General features: G+C 45.0%; 1 long non-coding RNA gene across 1 annotated transcript; it reads right to left on the bottom strand.

The window, feature by feature from the left end:
• Positions 1-1,798: 1,798 nt before the first annotated feature.
• On the bottom strand, positions 1,799-17,654 carry LOC133219221 (uncharacterized). Its single transcript, XR_009727381.1, has 3 exons — positions 17,579-17,654; positions 5,459-5,585; positions 1,799-2,367 (listed from the first exon to the last, which is right to left on the bottom strand). It is a non-coding gene; the product is annotated as an uncharacterized LOC133219221 (long non-coding RNA).
• Between the last annotated feature and the right edge of the window lie 796 nt (positions 17,655-18,450).

The following is an 18,450-nucleotide window of genomic DNA, read 5'->3' as shown; positions in this document are numbered from 1 at the left end:
TTCTCTCAGATATTCTCACTCCTCTCTTCCAGCTGCTATTGTGCAGCAATTTCCCCCCCCCCCCCCCCCAAATACCTAGTCCCAGAGGCGCTACTACCACCACTGATGGGTTCAGTTTTGTCCAGCAGTGGGTGTATCTTGTAGCTGGCTGGCATTGTCTCTATCAGACATGGGGGAAGCTTCTAGCAGCTTCTCACAAAAGCTACCAGCGCATGCCCCCACTGCCAAAACCTTGCCATGCAAACCCAATGCACTGTGTGCTTACTAGAAAAGATTTTCAGGTACAATTCATTCAACCAGGGTTTTGGTTTCTATTGAATGTGCCAAGAAATTCACAACACATCACCAACTTTGACAGTTGATAGTACCTTTTGTGACCACCCCTTACAGGAACAGGATTTAAAATATTCGTTTCTTTCCAGTTACACACTGATTTGGATTGCATTTAAAACAGGGAGGAGACTTAAGTATGGTTTTCCTATGTAATGCAAATCATCCTTTTAGATGGGTTTTAGAAACATGAAACATTTATTCCTCAAATTTATCAAGGAACTGACATCTCTTAGTACTGTAACCCAGTAAAGTCCATTTCCAACAAGAAAGAGAGCTTTTTCTTAACTCAGCAAATATTTGCATTGAATTGTGTTAAGAGTATTTATCAGCCAGGGATGCAGTCATAGGGCAGTAATAATTACACCAAGAGGTTTTGCAAGTTCCAACATGGCTGTTTACGTGCCTGTTTTCAAAAATAAATACCTGCTAAAGGTGTGTGCATGCTGAGGTATTTGTCCCTTCACCTCTCAAGGCTTACTAATGTATATATTCCATAGCTACATTGAAGATCGTAGGCAATTACTGGAGAGCACATCACTCAAATCTCTTTCACAACTCAATAAATACATATCTAAAGACAAAAGGAATTAAAACAGATGGTGTTAGGAAGATAGAAGAAATTAATCTTCTCTCGTTTTATCTTGAATCTGAAAGTACATTCTTCACTAAAGGTTTTTAACAACCATGGAGAGAAAAAAGCATATTTCAGACGAAGAACAAAGACAACATAATTGTTTAATAAAGAGGCATGGACTGGCCAATTTTTTTTAATCCCTCCCATAAAACTTAGACTTTTGGGGATATTTTTCTGTTTCTGACTACTTTTGACCCTGAGGGGGTTTATGGCCCCGACAGCAGGGAGAGCAAGAGCAGGCTGCAGCCACCTCACCCTAAGTTTTGTTCATGGTGGCTCACCCCAAATGTGTCCTGTGAGTGTTTGGGGGCAATCCTTTTTGGAGGACAAAGGGCTTGTTTCAAGCCAGATGAGTTCCCTGAGCCAGTTTATTGCCTGGCCACACAACTGTGTGTGCTGGCAGAAGGGAAGGATCAGAGGAGAGGTGGCATATGTGTGGGAGCTGGGGGAATGGGACTTGATCTGCACCAGGATCTGAGCTGGCTTAACATGACCATGGAACAAGAGTATAACCTGGTGTTAAGGCACTGGAGTAACTGTAATTAAAGGTTTCTGTTTTCATTATAGATCTGGTTTGTCACTGAACTCGAGCTTGAACTGAACAAGCATACAGAAGCCATTGTTTAGATGTCCAGCTCCATCCAGCTTCAGAGTTAAATCTCAGATCTGGACCAGGGGTTCATTGTCCCAAGCTTTGTTACCCTGAGTTCAGTGTGTTCTTGCACTTCACCTTTCAGATATCTATTTTTTTCACTAACAGGACAGGTAGTTCAATGCAACACAGTGGCCACCCCAAGAGGAAACACTTGACATTCACACCTCCTCCTCCAGCTTCCTGGCTCTCTTTGCCCTTTGAGCCATGAAAGCAACTAAACTTCATCACAGCAGAATTTGCCCAGAAGGAACACGATGGGACAAGAGGCTCTGACAGATGTGGCCTATTAGGCTACTACCTCCCTTTCCTCCTCACCTTCTCTGGGAACCCACTGGCACAAGCTGTTTCTATTATCACCAACTGGCCCTTTTTCGCACATGGGAAGGAATTCAGCAGTAGCTTTGTATGCTTGTTTTTAGACTGTAGCCCCATCCACATTTACTTTTAGAGACTTCTGAATTCAATTTACATGTATAATGCACAGTTAATTACAGGTTAAATTAAGCACACAAAAATCAAGATTTGATGATCTGTTTTATCAAATCAGGCCGTGTAAGATTAACAGCTATTATAAAATAAATGGAATATGTAGATAACTCTTACCATTTCAGTGGCTCATTTACAGAGCCATTAATTCTCTGGGTTGCAGTGAACATATCAATGAGGACCAAGTTGCTCATGCTATAAATATATTTCCATCCTTTGTCTTCTTTTCCACCAGGCTGCTGCCTAAGCACACCAAACCCTGAAATTTCCTATGGTTTAATTGCAATCTAGTATTTTATACCTTAAGCTTTATGTCTTTTCTCTTTCTTACCTAAGTACAAGCTTTTAGAAACAGTCTTTGCTAGGAATAATGAATTTTACTAGCAATATGCATCTTGCTATAATGTCAGGGTCTGTCTTTTCCGTCCCTTAGGCAGAATAACAGCAAAATTAGAAGAGGGTGATGCAATATCCCATCCTGTGTAAGACTTCAGAAGAACTTGGTGGTCAGCCCTTTTCCATGAAACCCTGTCAGGCTGTTGTTCAGAGCACTCTGAGGTTTAGGGTTCAGGTCTTACATGCAGAAACGGGGCTTATGTGTGAGTTTTCTACTGCACAGATACCACTGCCCGTAGAGTGCTACATAAACTGTGGATTTCTTTTCTCTGATAGGCTTCAGGATCCACCATCTAGCCAAAACTACTTGATGCATTTTCCTCAGCTATAAAAATAGTTTGGGATTAACTAAAACAACATTTGGAGGCAAATTTGCTGTAAAAATAAAAACTAGCAATTTAGCCAGCTGCAGCTGTAAATGTCCTGTGTTCTGCATGCCACGCTTAGTGAGGCATCTGTGGGGAAACAAGGATGTTTTCTAGGAGTGAAGTTAATTATTCAGTAGCAGTTCTCACAGTGATCAGAAAGAAAGGTGTACACTATTGATTTATTGTAATACAAAAGAGCTGTTCTTTGAGGTACTGGTCAAGCTAAACAGAAAATCGAATTAAGTATGGGCTTCAATAGTACACACAGGCTTCTGCTGAGACTGAAGCAGATTATTCCCAAACAGAAGCAGAGTCCACCAAGAGAAATTACTTGATTAAAAACAACCTCCATGTTGCTTGATTCGGTATTCAGTATCTTTAACTTTGGATTAAGAAAGCAACATTCTCTGGGAGGATAAAAACCGAGCTGTATTTGAGTGGTTCTTTACATGAAATAAGCATAGCTATAACAGTGAAGATAAAGAAAAGAAAGACAAAAGCAGGATTTCCATCATCTTTGGTAAGTTGTGGGAAACAGGAGAGGTGCCTGAGGACTGGAGGATGGCAAATGTCACGCCAGTCTATAAGAAAGGCAAGAAGGAGGACCCAGGTAACTATAGACTGGTCAGCCTTACCTCCATCCCTGGAAAGGTGATGGAACAACTTATTCTTGACATCATCCGTAGACATATCAAAGATGAGGTGGTCAATAAGAGCAGCCAACATGGTTTTACCAGGGGGAAGTCATGTTTGATCAACCTTATAGCCTTCTGTGAGGAAGTAACTAGGTGGATGGATGATGGTAGAGCAGTAGATGTGGTTTTTCTTGATTTCAGTAGGGCATTTGATACTGTCTCCCACAGCATCCTCATAGATAAGCTAAGGAAGTGTGGGCTTGATGATCAGGTAGTGAGGTGGATCAAGAACTGGTTGAAAGGAAGAAGGCAGAGAGTTGTGGTCAGTGGGGCAGAATCTAGCTGGAGGTCTGTGACTAGTGGAGTACCTCAGGGGTCAGTGCTGGGACCAGTGCTGTTTAATATTTTCATCAACGACCTGGATGAGGGAACTGAGTGTACCCTCAGCAAGTTTGCTGATGATACTAAACTGGGAGGAGTGGCTGACACACCAGAAGGCTGTGCTGCCATTCAGCGAGACCTGGACAGGCTGGAGAGTTGGGCGGGGAGAAACTTGATGAAATTCAACAAGGGCAAGTGTAGAGTCTTGCATCTGGGGAAGAACAACCCCATGTACCAGTACAGGTTGGGGGCTGACCTGCTGGAAAGTAGTGAAGGGGAAAGGGACCTGGGGGTCCTGGTGGATAGGAGGATGACCATGAGCCGGCAATGTGTCCTTGTGGCCAAGAAGGCCAGTGGCATCCTAGGGTGCATTAGAAAGGGTGTGATTAGTAGGTCAAGAGAGGTTCTCCTCCCCCTCTAATCTGCCTTGGTGAGGCCGCATCTGGAATATTGTGTCCAGTTCTGGGCCCCTCAGTTCAAGAAGGACAGGGAATTGCTTGAAAGAGTCCAGTGCAGAGCCACAAAGATGATTAAGGGAGCGGAACATCTCCTTATGAGGAGAGGCTGAGGGAGCTGGGTCTCTTTAGCTTGGAGAAGAGGAGACTGAGGGGTGACCTCATCAATGTTTACAACTATGTAAAGGGTGAGTGTCAGGATGATGGAGCTAGGTTTTTTTCAGTGATGTCCAGTGATAGGACAAGGGGCAGCGGGTGTAAACTGGAGCATAGGAGGTTCCATGTGAACATCAGGAAAAAATTCTTTACTGTGAGAGTGACAGAGCACTGGAACAGGTTGCCCAGGGGGGTTGTGGAGTCTCCTACGTTGGAGATATTCAAGGCCTGCCTGGACAAGTTCCTGTGTGATGTACTCTAGGTTACCCTGCTCTTGCAGGGGGGTTAGACTAGATGATCTTTTGAGGTCCCTTCCAACCCTTGGGATTCTGGGATTCTGTGAAAGGCTCTTATTCGTGTTAATATTATTTATTTGCTTTGTGTCCATGCCTAACAGCACCCATCATGAAGCAATACCCTGTTACGTGAGGCACGGTGCAATCACAAAACGAAGGGGCAGGGTGTGCTCCAAGTGGTCCACCATTTAAATATAGCACTGCAGACAACAGGCAAGTATTGACTAATGGAGGAACACAAGGACAAGCAGTCCTGAACAACTTCTGCCCAATGTGGCTGCTACCAGAGGATAGTTTCCAGCTGGACTTACGTAAGCGCTTTTGAGGTGTTCTCCTCAGCAGTGAGAGCCAGGGGCTCTCAAAAGCGTTTGCTGGAAGATGTGACAAGAGGATGGTGGATGGTGGACATCTTCCAGGCCAGATGGAAGATAAGAAGCCCTTGAGGAAGGGCTTGTGAGTGAAGAAAAGGTTTATGGAACAGAAGAAGGGGGCAATAGAGAGGTGCTAGAAACATGGATGAGAGAGCTGGAAAAGTATTTCCTTGCTTCTGGGTGATGATCGGAGGGCTCTCCCAGTTCAGACAGGACATAGAGCCCTTTCCTCAGATGAATGAACACACGCTTTCTCAGGAGAATCAACAAATAAGCATGACACAACACTTACTGTGAGTTGAGTCAATGGGACTCCTGCTTCGAATCCCTCAGCATCCAGTAGAAAATTGAAATTGTCCAGCCCCTTGAGCCAGGCAGGAAGGAGCACACCAACCAGCCCAGATCACCTGGAGGTAAAGCTAAGGGTCAAACCAAGGAGAGGAGAGAAGGATTTACAGGAAGCAGAAATGAGTCAAAGCACCACTCCCCAGCACAACTTAGCTATTTTCTATCACTTCAAGCTCAGCAAAAACACAGGATTTGCCTACAGTTTCACCAGGATTTTCTTTTCTTCAGATAGAATGATTTTTTAAACAGGCCAAAACATGCAAAAATTAAACATCAGCACAATTAAGGACAACTGAAACAGAGTTCTCAAAACTATTCCTGGAGAATATTACAGTCCTTTGTAATACTGAAAAAAAATGGGTTGCTTCAAACATTTCCCCATCATCCCAGGACAGTATTACTTGTTGCAATTACCACCCACCTTAACAATTTGCTTCCTTTAACTAACCAGGTTCATTGGTTCCTGCTTACAACAGTGCTTTTGACACCATCTGAGTGCCTCCAGCCCCCTAAGGCCCCCAGCCCAAAGCCAAGTCTCTGCCAAGTCCTGTAGTTGGCAACATGAGGAGGCAACTCAGGTGTTAGTCAGAGTGAATCACGCACCAGAAATGCTCCTCTCTCTCAGTTGACTATGCATGGAGCTGAGTAGGCCTGCCACTTAAATCTGGGCTTAAATGTCTAACATGAGATGAAAATAGGCATCTGTAAGACTCTCATCTTGTAATAGCTTCTTTTTTACCCTTCCCCTTGTTTCTAAACTTGTAGAGCACACTTTTGTTTAAATCCTGATGCAGAGATTTTTGGCCCATAGGTGTGAGAGAAAGCTTCATGTCACTGAGAGTGCACAACCCAACACCCTTCTGAGAACATAAAGAAGGAAAAGGAACAAAAACAATGATTCACCTTTCTGTGCTTAAATGTCTGAGGGTAAAACCACCTACTTTGAATGTGTAACTGAAGAAAATTGCTGTTTATGAGGTGGTGGTGTGAGAAAAACTAATGATACCAAAGAGTTTGCCTTTTAGGGAGAAGAAGAGAAGGACAACAAAGACACTAAGATAGGCCATCAGAGAGCAGGAGAGGGAAGAGAGGGATGATACCAGCAGAAGAAATGCTGGTGAAAAAGTAAATAAATTAAGCAAGTGATGACATTAATATGGTACTGAATTAAAAACTAATCACGAGATCATCGAATCATATGTCAAGGACATGACAGGAAGTAGAGAGGTCATCTTGCCCCACCTCTAAATCTGATTATGTCTGTATAAGTCTTTGCTGGTATTTTACAATCTGTTTCTAAAATACTGCAGGTCTCTCAGGCCATCTGTTCCAGAGCTTACTTTGAATGTCTTTCTGCGTGACTTGCTGCCCTGGGCTTGGCACACATAGAGTTAGTTTGGTCCCCTTCTCTGGGTAGCAACCTTTTATCATAAGAACATTAACATCCTTTCCCCCTCTCCCTCCTCCCCTTCAGCCCTATCTTCTCTAGATTAACCAAACTGAGTTCTTTCCTTTCCAGGTTGGTTTTGGGGGAGCTCTTTTTGCCTTTAGGCAAAATGTTCCTCCCTGTCTTCCTTGGGGCACTGTCCAGTTGGAGTTGTGTGGAAAATGCACAGAATTCCAGATGTCTTGAAGGGATGAATAAAGTGGAGAAAGAAATATTGACCTTATTTATGACTTCTCTTCTTATATTGAGTATGGCATCTGCCTGCTTTTACAGCAACACCAAGTCTATGACTCATATTCACTTTAATCACCAGCTCCATCTCTGTGGAGCTGCTGCTTAGGCAGTTACCCAATTTGTATTTGTGTAGCTTATTACTACCCATATACCATGCTTTCCCCTTATTCTTACAGAGTTATTGGCCATTTATTTTAGGTTCTTGATGAAAATGGTCTAATGTGAGGGGTCCCTGCCCATGGCAGGGTGGTTGGAACTAGATGTTCTTAAGGTACTTTTCAACCCAAACCATTCTATAATTCTGTGATTCTATAATTGGTCAGGAAACATTCAGTTCTAATCCTGGCTTTCAAAGGGTCTGTATTTCTCTCTTCCCCCAGCTTTGATCATCCACAGCACCAATGACAGCATTGTCTATTCCTGTGTCAGGACCATTAATGGATAAATTGCCTTCTACTTGGCCTGGGGCTGGTCCATAGGTCATCTGTTTAATGAGGCCTTCAAGTCACAGACTCCAATAACTACCCTTTGAGTCCAGTTTTTCAGCAGATTTATTATGTATTTACTCTGTATTTTCTCACCTTGCTCACAAGAGCGTTTTGTGGAGCAATACCTAAGCCTTGCTGAAGTTACTGTTAACTCATTTCTCTGATGCATGGGTGCTTCTCTAAGAATGCTGTACACATGTATATCCAGTCTATGGATGTGCCTTGTAAGAGCTTGAGCTTGGGAACTTTGTCAGTATTAGCAGTATCTACTCAGGTACTCCAATCTGAGCCAAGATAAAGGATAGCATGAACTCATAAGCCCACAGGCTTTCAGTCTGGGTTCATGGAGACACTTACTAGACTGCTGTGAAGAAGAAAAGGAGAAAAGACAGGAAATTTTTACATGGATCAACATGTCCTGAAGAAGATCAGCACTTGTCATTGGTGACCACAGATAGTGCCTCAGGTATTCAATAGTGTATTGTGGTTTTTTTTTGGGTTGCTTTAAGTGAGATGGATCTCAGCACACCCTTATCCAAGGAAAGGTCATTTTCCAATCCTCTGAAAGGACACAGGGCTCTGTGAAGGCCAGAAAGGAGGTCCAAGTTAACAGATTTCGTTTTAGCCAAAGTAATGGGCAACCCTGTGTCCTTCAGCCCAGGCAGTTCACCTCAGATGAGCAGAATCAATTCCTATCAATGTGAACCAGACCTATTCAAACTTCCAGGCAAAACTTGTCTCCTGACCTAAGTGAGTCAAAAAATGGGTCCTCTGGCTATGAAATAAAGGTTATAGATTCTCTCCCCAGAGAAGATGGTCCCTTACTGACAGCATCTTTACATCCTGGGATCAGAGCTGCTGATCACAATTACAGCTGCCTTTACCTTTCAGAGTACTGGGGTTGAACAGAGGTAAGTTTCCAAACTTCCGTTAGAAGGCCCAGTTAATTTTCTGTAGAAGTCCAAGGAAACCCCAACAGAGAAGGAAAAACAGATCGTGACAGGGAGAAATGTGAAGAAGATTGGCATGGCATGCCTATCAATTTGCCACTACAGAAGAGCAGACCCTGCTATATGGAGGGGATATATTCCTGAGAAATTGGCACAGTGCAGTATTATCTGAAGAGTCAAATAACACATGCTAGCAAGACACAGGCAGACCCATACTTGAAGCGGATCCCAAGTGAGCTGTAGAGTACGTCTGTCCCTGACAGCTCAGGGAAGACAAGTCCTGACTAGAATTACGTTCAGATTTGCCCATGTGAAGTCCAGGAACTAGACTGTCTTCAGCTTTCTGACTGTTATCTGAGGAGTGATGACCCTGTAGAGGGATACCACCCCGATGAACCCAAGCAGCTGTTTTAGTTGAGATTTAGTTGACAATGGCAATGGGAATGGGGAATATGCTCCCCATTAGGACCTATTTGTCTGCATTCCCCATGTTTTAACATAGTAGGGCGCTCCCTGTCCTTAAGCTTGTACTTGGTTCTTTGAGCCCATCTTTTTTGCTCTGTGAGCATCTCTGAGAGCTGGAACACTGATGATGAGTTTCACTAGTGGCCATCTGGGGACAGGAAATCTGAAGCGGGGTTGCACTGTGCCGGTGTTAAAATTAAAGACCTCTTATCCAGTTACCATTTGGCTAACGGACAAGTCCTTGTATCATCCTAAAATGCTGACATTGACTAGGCTGGAAATGCAAAGCCCAGGGCTCTGTTAAGACACAGAACATTTCCACAGGGAGAAATTTCCGCAGACTTTCTTCTCCAGAGTCTTCTGCTACCTGCTGGTTTTGAAACCCAGGGTTAAACTCTTGACAATGCTGGAGGTTTACCTATAGCAAATAGGTTGCATGTCTAAACTCTGCGTGTCCATATAAGCCCCTGCTCTGGGTGAGGTCACCAAGTATGGACTCCAAAGAGAACTTCAAAAACCAGACCACCTCCATATGCACCAGGGCTCAGGACAAAATGGAGGCTCAGCAGCTCCAGGAGTCTAAATATCAAAGATTAAATAAAAATGCTTCTCCTGTTTTGGGGAGAGAAAAGTTCCAAGGGGGGAGAATGAATGAAAGGGGCATGTCAAGCCAACATCCATGTTGAAGATCTAAGAGTAAATCAAAGAAGGCTCCAGCCACAAATAGAGCTCCATCTAGATGTGCAAGGGGATCTGAGGCAGCATGGGCAATGAGCAAAGTACATTATGCATGGTTGTGGCCTGACAGGTCAGAGGCAGGGCATGCACTTGCTTGATCATGATTAGTCTAGAAAAGACTGTGGCCATGAAATGTGGTGCCTGTTCAGTTTGAATGGATCTGTGAAGAACAAGAGATGTGAAGTCATCTGCTTTTTTCTTATCACCAAGGTCATTTGCTGTTTGCAGAAGTAGATTAAATAACAGATACATGCTGGCTATTCCTCATCTTTATTTTGTCTATGTTCTTACTTTCATCAGTACTTATCTGAGAACTGAAGCTTAGCAGATTGATCTATAATTCCCCGAGAGCTTCTTTCCCTGCCTTTCTGAATATAAAGATGTGTATCTTTTCCAGCCCTCTGATACATCACTATCCTCCTTGAGTGTCCAAAGACAGAGACTACTGGGTCTGCAGCTGCTTCAGCTGGCTCATAGTCACTCTAGGATGAATTTCAAGCCCAGAGGATCTGAAAATCATAGAATCACAGAATCATAGAATAGTTAGGGTTAGAAAGAACCTTAAGATCATCAAGTTCCAACCCCCCTGCCATGGGCAGGGACACCTCACACTAAGCCATGCTGCCTAAGGCTCTGTCCAACCTGGCCTTGAACACAGTCAGGGATGGAGCATTCACAACTTCCCTGGGCAACCCATTCCAGTGCCTCACCACCCTAACAGGAAAGAATTTGCTCCTTATATCCAATCTAAACTTCCCCTGTTTAAGTTTTAACCCATTACCCCTCGTCCTGTCACTACAGTCCCTAATGAAGAGTCCCTCCCCAGCATCCTTATAAGCCCCCTTCAGATACTGGAAGGCTGCTATGAGGTCTCCACGCAGCCTTCTCTTCTCCAGGCTGAACAGACCCAACTTTCTCAGCCTATCTTCATATGGGAGGTGCTCCAGTCCCCTGATCATTCTCGTGGCCTCCTCTGGACGTGTTCCAACAGTTCTGTGTCCTTTTTATGTTGAGGACACCAGAACTGTACACAATACTCCAAGTGAGGTCTCATGAGAGCAGAGTAGAGGGGCAGGATCACCTCCTTGACCTGCTGGTCACACTCCTTTTGATGCAGCCCAGGATACGGTTGGCTTTCTGGGCTGTGAGCGCACACTGAAGCCGGCTCATGTTCATTTTCTCATCAACCAGCACCCCCAAGTCCTTCTCCGCAGGGCTGCTCTGAATCTCTTCTCTGCCCAGCCTGTAGCTGTGCCTGGCATTGCTCCAACCCAGGTGTAGGACCTTGCACTTGGCATGGTTAAACTTCATGAGGTTGGCATCAGCCCAGCTCACAAGCGTGTCAAGGTCCCTCTGGATGGCATTCCTCCTTTTCTATGAATTCTGCAGCTTACTCTTTGCCTATTCAGGCAACACTGTAGCCATCCTTGTTAGCTGAGGTAGTGTTCAGATCCCAGCTGAAAGCCTCAGTGAAGACAAAAGGAAAAAAATCCCATTAATCAAATATGATTGAACCCTTTGCTCCAATCTGTGCTCAATAAGAAAACTGTGTGCATGAACAAAATGAGTATCACTTTATAAAACTCATAATAAAGGAAAGGTGAGGAAAGATGTGGTGTGGATGGAAGATATGGACCTTGCACTGTGACCAGGCTCCTCCAGTGCTGATAAAGTTTGTTAATGAACCCCTAACTGAAATACTAATAATTTCTTTGTAAAGTCATGAGGAATTACGGAGCTATTAAGAGGCAAATCAAAGCAAGTTGAGAGCAATATAAGATTTCAAAAGACACAGTAAGAGTGGTGGTGGTGGTGACTGCTGTGTTTGACAAATCTAATCACACTGAGGAGAAAAGAGAAACTACTAAAGCAAGAGTCTATGCAGCAGGCAGCCATGGACCTTAAAAAGAGCATCTCATGCTGTATGCAATCAACGGCATATTTTATGGCAGTAGGAAGGTAGGGAACAGTGAGAGAACAGACCATAATTGATCTGGATTCACAACAGGGCTGGATATCTGTTTGAAATACAGAACATGAACATGACATGAACATGAACAGAACATGGACATGAACACGTTTGGAGGATCAGCTGAGGAGCTGCAAGTGATGACAGTTTTCAGTTTCAGTTTCTCTCTTTTGGCCTCTCTGGTTTCTTCTACCCATCAGCCGCAGAGCAGAGAGGGTTTCTTTCTCTTTGGCTTGCCCAACCTTCGATCTTCTCTTCAGCTTCCCCTGAACAACACCCCTCTCCTCTACTGCCTTGACTCACTGGCACCTTTCTCCTGCTGCCCCACTATATTTCTGACCAGCTCTGAGTGGTTCTTCGCCCCAGCTTAATTTCTGGAATCTAATGAGTGATTTAGGGCTCCCTGGGGAGGCAGTAGGTAACCAAGGGCTGCGGTCAGTACAGACAGAAACACAGTTGTTCTGGGCAGGTCAGGACCAGGGTCCTCACCCTGAAGGGCATTGCATGCCCTTCCTCAATGAAGTTGTTTCAAACAGGCAGAGCAAGCAGCCTGTCTGCCAAGCACAAGCCCAGCAGAGAGGGGTGTATGGAAATGCCTTGCATGAGGTGGCTCCTAAACATCACCTGCCTTGGAGGTGTCTCACATTAGTCCTCCTGGCTCCTTTTTTGATACTCCTGATTAAAAAGGGATGCCAGAGAAGCAGTCCTGCTCCTTTCAGTGGCTGGGGCAAGTGATTTGCCCAGGAAACATGGTGGCAGTCCCTGAGGATTAAACCCATGTCCATCAGTGAGATGCCTGTCACTGGAGTGGGCTGGACAAGGAGAAAAAGAGGCCACCTCTGTTCCCATGTAGGTTCAGCACTGCCATATAGAGATGCAGGCTGAGAAATGGGATTTCAGGAACGTCAGTAGTAGTCAAGTTGGTAGGGACATGGAGAGGGGACAAGAGGGCAGGCACACACCCACCCTCCTCCCTGCATCAGTGGCTGGGGCTGCTGCCAACACACCACTGGTGCCTTTTCCCTATGTTTACTGAAAAGAAGCAAATGGAAGGACAACTGCCATGGACTTTTCTTTCTTGCCAACATTTGTTGTCTTTCGTTTAGGGTTAAACCTGACAGTTCAAATTACCAGTGTGGACCTGCTCCACATGCAAAGATGAAAATAAAACCTGTACCAAAACATGCAGCTAACACTGTGCAGCTCCATTTCCCCACCCAATAGGAAGTGTTTTCAGGGTTAGTTGGCCTCCAGAGCAGTGTTAGGTGGCCCACGTTTGAACCCCCCACATACCCCACACTGTTCACAGGTTCTGGTACAAGCTCATGTGCAAAGGCAGTAGCATGTCCTAGGAGGACTACTAAAATGAACAGTCTGAATGTGAAGGCAGCAGCTGGCCTGCAGGCTACCTGTTGGTCTTCATTATGTATTCAGAAAGCCTATATGTGGTGTCTTTGTAGCAGAAAAGTGATCATCTTTACTGTTGTTTCACATACAGAAATGCAAACGCAGAGGGTGAAAGCTTAGTCAGTGTAGGGGGTTGGAAGTAGGTGATATTAAGGTCCTTTCCAACCCTAACTATTCTATGATTCTATGATTCTGTGTGTTCATGTCCACAGAGGAATTGCTGGAAAAGCCAAGAAGCAGCTCAGTGCTCCCCTGCATGCAGCACCACTTCTAGAAAATGTCCACAGCTGATGGTAACTGCTTCTGAGAGCAGGACTTGGCTGAGCAGCTCTGCCCTGTCTTGCCTTCAAGTTAGATTTGGATTAGCATGGTGTGCCAAAAGAAATTGTTGTCTTTGAAGTTGTTCTTTCAAAGGAACATGAAGCAGATCTGTTTTACATAAAGAGGTCTAGCTAAATACAACAATTTGGGTGTCTGTCTACTTAGCTCCTTTCAACCGTGACAGAAAAGTCCTCAACTGGTAGCTGCTGAGAGCCCAAGAGAAGACAAAAGGAGAAGAGGAAGGGTAGATGCCCCAGGATGGAACTTCCTACTACCCATGCTGACATGACTCCTGGTTATATTTGGGTCTGGCCAGCGTAGTGCTGCCTCCTCCCTCTGCCAGATCTGTATACAGTCACTGTATCTGCTCCCTTGCAGTTCAGGTGAGCAGCCATCCCCTGCGCCCCATCTCACCCTCTGGGACCTTTGATGTTTGGAAGGGAAGCATCTGCAGTGCATTAGCATCGCCATGCCCTGATTCACAAGTAAATCACAAGTCATCAAACCCCCACTGGTTTCAGAGAAGAGTGGCTGCTTCATCTTTCCAGCGCTGGTGTGCAGGAAGACACCTGTGCTCTTAAACTGGATTGGGGAGGCAACCAGGAAGGAAGGAAGGAAAGAAGGAAGAGGAAATAGCTGCCTTTGCAGGCACCAGCTGTGGGCTGACTTTGACTTACATTCACTTCAAGGTATTTTTAATTGCATGTGCATTCCTGGGCCAGGGGTGTTCATAAAATGGGATTTTAGTAAGTATAAAGAACAAACCTAAATGGTTGCTGCTTTCATAACCCCCTGAGTGGTTGAGATTCTTCAGAGCCCAGACCCTTGTGCTGTGTCAACTCCATCACAGCTGGTTGCGTGCATCCTCAACCCTCCAAACCCACAACTGAAGTCATCACTGATGCTCTTCTGCGAGTGCTGCTATTTTCCCAGAGAGAAGGTGGTCCAGGTTCATGGCTCTGTGTTTATGTTTGTTATGCATACACTTTACATGGTGTTAACACCCTGGATTTACCGTGTAAATCAATGAGCAAAGGTTGAGCCAAGAGCTTTGCTTGGATCGAGCACCACTTCAGGTTTGATGTGAGCCTACTTCCCCCATTGCTTTTAAGCTTATCAGAAAATCTCTGGGCTTTCTCCTGCTGCAATTCTTTTAAATGTTGGCAGTATTTTGGAGTTTCAGCTGTGCAAAAACCATGCCCCAGGATGGAGCTGCTGGGAGGAGGTCACGCAGTGTGTGGAGCGAGTAAAGGAAATTCTAAAGCAGTATATCCAAGGGCTAATTAAACAGGACCCTGGCTGTTAATAAGCTTGCTGTCAAAACAGCAGTAAATGTTATTTGTACTTTTATGAAGAAGTAATTCACATCACCTGTATAATTGTCTCATTATAAATGATTATTTATCACCTGTTTACATAGCAATATCTTTTTCTTAAGAAGACAGTCTGCCTTTGAGCAAACAGATAAAGATGCTTTGTTTGAATAATCGTAAATCACCCTTCCACCATCCTTCTTTCTCCTATTACAGAGATTCTAACTCACTCTTCTTTGTTATTAATAGATGTTTGCTGGCTACTCTCAATGCCACAGAAATCATAAAGACATAAAATGCACTGTAAATTACAAAGTCTTTCCCTAGGCCATAAATGGACAATAATCTATTTGTGGTAACATCTGCATAAAGTGGCTTCCAGGAGATTTTTTTACAGATGCCTCATAATATTTACACATTGAGTGCAGACGAGTATTAAACAGATCTCACTTCAGCAGCAGGAGCACATCAAGCTCTTAGCACCAGCTGAATCCTACTGCAGGGCAACGATCATGATGGAAGAAGTGGCACAGAGCTTCACTGAACAGGGACGGTGCTGAGAGCTAGGGAGCTCAAGCCTTCATGCCACCAAATGAAACAACTGGCCAAGAGCTCATATCTCCTCATTCTCAGCCCTGCCTGCAGAGTTTGTGGATGGGATAAGGAGAAGCCTGTGGTGGAGTAGGCAAATGATGGGAAAGCTTTGGCACCTAGCATATGCACCTTACTGGGGCTTGGAGAGGAACAGCAAGAGCCACGGCCATACACATGACAAGGTGTTTGGCAGGTCTACATAAACCTGTTCAAAGCAACCCATGGAATACACCATGCATGCAGAGCAACAGCTGTGCCGGGGAACATGGCTGGGGCTTGCAGGGATGCTGTGAGGTCCCTGGCATTGGCCAGAGGGACTCTTTGTCAAGTAGGACTGCTAGTGCGCTCTTTGGAGACTGGGACCCAGCACCTCTTTGCCACTGGAAGCAGTCAGCCACACAGAGCAGTAACTCTCCTCTCTCCTCGTGCATGTGCAAGGGGCTCTACAGCTTCAGAGCAGTGAGGAAGGCAGGGCATGGCGCAAAATCTAAGATGTCCTTTAATTTCTTCTTTTCTGACCACAACATTTAGACAAATTATATATATAGCATATATATTTGTTGCCCCAAAGTACCATGAGCTCAGCCAGACATAGAATCATTTAGGTTGGAAAAGACTTTTAAGATCATCAAGTCCAGCTGTTAACTTAGCATTGCTAAGTCCACTACTAAACCATGTGCCATATGTACACATCTTTTAAATACCTCCAGGGGTGGTGACTCCACTTCCCTGGGTAGCCCGTTCCAATGCTTAACAACCCTTATGGTAAAGAAAATTTTCCTAATACCCAATCTAAACCTCCTCTGGTACAACATAAAGCCATTTTCTTCTGTCCTGCTGCTTGTCACGTGGGAGAAGACACTGACACCCACCTCGCTACAGCCTCCTTGCAGGCACTTATAGAGACAGATAAGGTCTCCCATGAGCCTCCTTTTCTCCAGGCTAAACAACCCCACTTTCTTTAACTTTCCTCATAAGACTTACTCTCTAAAACAAATGAACTTTAGGTCCTTGCTAATAAGAGTTTCTGAGAGGAAGACACCAAGCCTTACCAACCAAGTGTGCACCTAGGCACTGTTTCATCTTCCCTGTACATTGCTAACTGTGCTGCTCTAGCCACCACCCAGCATCCACTGGACCCAGTATGACAGCTGCAAAGGCTTCCTGTGCCCCTTTCATGGTGGCTGCTTGTAGCAGATCATCCCAAATAACTATGCTGCCTTAACAAAGATCAGCCCATCTACAACAGATGTTACCTGTTTCCCTGATGTTCAAACATTACACCAGGCTCAGGCCACATGATTTCTGTCCCAGCAACTCTTCTGTGGACCAGCTTTGGCTGCCAGCAAGGAGCGAGAGGTACCCCCAAGCACCACTGCACAGTGACTGCTTGTGAAGGACGGAGGAATCTGATTAACAGCCATGGGCTGAACTGTGCAGTCACTGGGCCTGAACCTGCCTATCTCCCTCTGGAGAGGAGAATGGCACAGGAAGGTGACACACACCCGTCCTTGTGCCTTGCACAATGTGTGGTGGGCACAGGATTCACCAGCCCAGTGCTTACGGAGTCCCCAGAGAGCGGTGGGGTCCAATTCCTCTTGGCAAGAGCAAAATGTAGCTCTCTGGCATGTGGTTTGTGCTCTCCCATGGGGAAAGCAAGGCTCTGGCTCCCGCAGTGGTAACAAGAGGAAAAATTTGCTGATTTGTTCCTCCAGCGCTCTTTATGAAGGCCTGAAATCAGACACTTCTAATCAAATGCAGAGAATTTTGTTCCTGCTCTTGTTCCCCTGCCACCAAAAGAAAAAGAAATGGGAAAGATAAGCTTTGGGACCACACTGCATATTCCTTTAGGGATTTTTAACAATTTTGTCCACTGACATAGATCCGTTCTTCCTATAGGCTCTATGTGCCCCTGAAGGCTATGCATCAGCACCCCCCATCACCTGGATAACGAGATCAAGCGTTTCAGTTAATCAAATTGACAGAAATGGGCACATTCGGACACAAAGAGAGAAGGCTTTGTGTGTGGATGCATTACCAAACCTCTCTGCTCCTCCACTGTAGTGCAACCCATCGCTCCAGCTGTATTTCTGTACCTCATGTCCCCACTCCCCCTGCCCTTCCTCTGAGCCTCTCACCATTTTTTCCCTGGGTTTCTTTCCTCCTCCCTGGGAGCCTTGGAGGCTTTCCCTGCCTGCCCAGCTCCACCTCCTTTTCTCCCTGCTGCTTGCTCTCCCTCCTCCCCCTCATCTCCAGGCTTCTCAAACCCTCAAGGCTTCTGCTTCCAGTATTTTGATTTCTTTTTCTTTCTCTTACCAGTTTCTCGCTCTCTGAGGCATTGAAGCAGCCCCTCCACTTCTTTCTTAAGAACAAGGGTTGCTTTTTCATTTTCCCTATTTCTCCCTCACCATCAAGAGCCAGGTATATCCTTTGCTCATCAAGATTTTCTGTTTTTTCTTCTGTCTTCTCCTTCAGGATTATCTTTGATGGAGGTGCTATCCTGCTCTCCTTTTATACCTGCTTATTTAAATCCTTTTCCCCGGTTGTAACTATATCACTCAACAGCTGTGAGTGAGCAGCAAGACCCACATATTTTCCTTGCTTTCTTCTCCTGCAAGGCCTCCTGATACCTCAAAACTGAATCCATATTTTTCCTCCTTTCCCCTTTCTCCATGGCTATTGAAACTCCAGTGAAATCTCTGCTACTGCAGCTCTTAACCTGGAGATTACTTTATTTCTGACACCTTCACCACCCTCTCTCTGCTCAAACAAAAGCCATCCCATGATTGCACTAGATTTTTTGTAAATTCCTGGTAATTATCCTGTTTATTCATCCTTGCTGCTCAGGCAGTTTCCTTCTCCTTCAGAATAATTATACATGCTCCTCCCCAAATGCTCATTTCTTGTCTTTGACCACAGCTCTTCCCATTCAAAATCCTGCCCTGGATTTGCCTTCCATGTCATGATCCTAGCTCTTGCCCTCATCTACAGAGCAGTCCCCATTACTCTG

This window comes from Neopsephotus bourkii, unplaced genomic scaffold (genome assembly GCF_033783945.1).
Source record: "Neopsephotus bourkii isolate Nb327-2 ecotype Australia unplaced genomic scaffold, CSIRO-AGI_Nbou_v1 NB_1328, whole genome shotgun sequence".
NCBI classification, from domain to species: Eukaryota; Metazoa; Chordata; class Aves; order Psittaciformes; family Psittacidae; genus Neopsephotus; species Neopsephotus bourkii.
Note: the sequence above shows the minus strand (reverse complement) of the source record. Positions and strands in the feature narration are given on the sequence as shown.